This window comes from Hyla sarda, chromosome 2, assembly GCF_029499605.1.
Source record: "Hyla sarda isolate aHylSar1 chromosome 2, aHylSar1.hap1, whole genome shotgun sequence".
NCBI classification, from domain to species: Eukaryota; Metazoa; Chordata; class Amphibia; order Anura; family Hylidae; genus Hyla; species Hyla sarda.
In genome coordinates, this window is record NC_079190.1 from 197,906,226 (window position 1) to 197,909,057 (window position 2,832).

General features: G+C 34.6%; 1 long non-coding RNA gene across 2 annotated transcripts in view; it reads left to right on the forward strand.

The window, feature by feature from the left end:
* The window catches only part of LOC130355672 (uncharacterized), an 18,581-nt gene extending 16,753 nt beyond the window's left edge, over positions 1-1,828 (forward strand). Inside the window, exon 4 of one of the 2 annotated variants that reach the window (XR_008888620.1) lies at positions 1,439-1,825. This is a non-coding gene — a long non-coding RNA (uncharacterized LOC130355672). Of the gene's footprint in view, positions 1-1,438 lie in introns of both variants that reach the window. The other variant, XR_008888621.1, reaches the window with a different exon arrangement.
* The last annotated feature ends 1,004 nt before the right edge of the window (positions 1,829-2,832 follow it).

Below are 2,832 nucleotides of genomic sequence, written 5' to 3' on the forward strand. Positions count from 1 at the left end.
AACGTCCGTTTTTTCCTATTTTACCCCCAAAAAGCGTAAAAAACATTTTTTATAGACATATTTGGTATCGCCGCGTGCGTAAATGTCCGAACTATTAAAATAAAATCTTAATGATCCCGTACGGTGAACGGCGTGAACGAAAAAAAATAAAAATAGTCCAAAATTCCTACTTTTTTAATACATTTTATTAAAAAAAAATTATAAAAAATGTATTAAAAGTTTTTTTATATGCAAATGTGGTATCAAAAAAAAGTACAGATCATGGCGCAAAAAATGAGCCCGCATACCGCCACTTATACGGAAAAATAAAAAAGTTAGAGGTCATCAAAATAAAGGGATTATAAACGTACTAATTTGGTTAAAAAGTTTGTGATTTTTTTTAAGCGCAACAATAATATAAAAGTATATAATAATGGGTATCATTTTAATCGTATTGACCCTCAGAATAAAGAACACATGTCACTTTTACCATAAATTGTACGGCGTGAAAACAAAACCTTCCAAAATTAGCAACATTGCGTTTTTCGTTTTAATTTCCCCACAAAAATAGTGTTTTTTGGTTGCGCCATACATTTTATGATATAATGAGTTATGTCATTACAAAGGACAACTGGTCGCGCAAAAAAAAAGCCCTCATACTAGTCTGTGGATGAAAATATAAAAGAGTTATGATTTTTAGAAGGCGAGGAGGAAAAAATGAAAACGTAAAAATTAAATTGTCTGAGTCCTTAAGGCCAAAATGGGCTGAGTCCTTAAGGGGTTAAAGGGATCCTAAAGCACATCTGCCCCATAAAAAGACACCAGTATTATAAATGGCACATGGAAGAGAATGGGGGCCCTGTTAGAGACTTTGAATTGGGACCTGAACGTTAAATGTCTGGTCCTTTGTGCAGGGTGCTGCAAAGATGCTAACAAGCTAGTGGCACTTAAAGGAAAAGGAACTTTGCAGCAGATACATACTTTAAAAGTTGAGACAATGCCCAATGATTGAACTTTTACACTCACACCCTTTTTGATTCCAACTCTTGGACCGCCAGGAGATGCATGTATAGCCTCTTCTCATTATTCAGTTATTATTTATGTAGTTTCAATCACTTGTTGTCATGCATTCCAGAATATATAACTATTACTGTAAATAATTCTCTCAAATATTGATGAAGGAAGCCTCCATAACACCATACACACATTACGATGTGTTCTATTGTTCTGACAGGGAATGTAGAAAAAAATTGCTAGGGCAGGTTACATAAGAAAACAGCCCACTGTCTCCTCGACAAACTATATTTCAGGTTGGAAAAGGGAGCTGGATTGAATCTTTGCCCTAGGTGAAGGAAAGCAAAGCTACATTTGCTATCAAAGTTATGTTTATTAAAAGTGATTTGTGAACAACATGGTTTTGGGAACATTTACTAACACCAAATTCCTCATTTTTTTACAGTAATTTCTACAAGCAACAAGAGTGCACCTGCATTAAAGTACGATGAAACTCAAGCGTTTTGAATAAAACTTGAAATCTAAGGTTAAAGGATGCAATACTTAAAAAACAGGGAAACAAGAGGAACAACAACTTGGCTTGTATAAAATGATGACTGGTAATTTTCTAAAATAGAATAAAATAGAATATGAAGCAGTGCAGCCAGAAGTCGTTCTCATTGGTAACAGGATGTATCATGGATTTCATTAATAAAAAAAAATTCTTAATAATATGAAATAATATTTCAAAACTTAAAGGAGTACTCCACTGGACAACTTTTTTTTTTTTTTTTTTTTTTTTTTTTTATCAACTGGTGCCAGAAAGTTAAACAGATTTGTAAATTACTTCTATAAAAAAAAATCTTAATCCTTCCAGTACTTATCAGCTGCTGTATGCTCCACAGGTTATTTTCTTTTTGAATGCCCTTACTGCCTGACCACAATGCTCTCTGCTGACACCTCTGTCCATTTTATGAACTGTGCAAAGTAGGAGCAAATCCCCATAGAAAACCTATCCTGCTCTGGACAGTTCCTAAAATGGACAGAGGTGTCAGCAGAGAGCACTGTGGTCAGGCAGAAAGGAAATTCAAAAATAAAATTACTTCCTGTGGATCATAACAGCAGTTGATAAGTACTGGAATGAATAAGGTGTTTTTTTTTTGTAGAAGTAATTTACAAATCTGTTTTTTAACTTTCTGGCACCAGTTGATTTAAAAAAAAAAAATGTTTTCCAGTGGCGTACACCTTGAAAACTTTCTTAATGTAAAATTTATAAGAAAAACAATATGTAATCCAATGTGTAAAAACAGTTATTGTTAATAAATGTGTAAAGTTTAAACCCAAATGTTACACTTAAGCAAAACTGATACAAAGTGTTATGACAAGTATAAAGCTTAAGGGGACATTGAGGGATTCTGTTTGTTGTTCTTTGAATCCCTGTCTCATACTATTTAGTATTTTCCTGTCATAGTCATATCACAGTATGTCAGTTCAGTCACAAGCTATCAATAATTGTCTGTTCGTAGGGTCCAACATCTGGCACCTCCACTGATCAGTTGTTTTCCAAATCAGGAGCACTTACATATGCTGTGAATGAATCCAGAAGCAGGCAGTTCTGCACATTGTGTAGTGGCAGATAAGTCTAACTGCAGCTCAGCTACGATTAAAGAAAATGTGTAGAGCAACATATAAAATAAGAACATAGGCAGGGACCCCTGTCATATGAAAGGAGTCCATGCCCCTGTACATCAAGTAGTGAGACACACACTGTGAACTATGCCTGCCCAGAAAATGTGTACAGCCACTTGGAGGTAAATGGCAATGCTATATGTATTTCACCTTGTACTCACTAAATTCGCT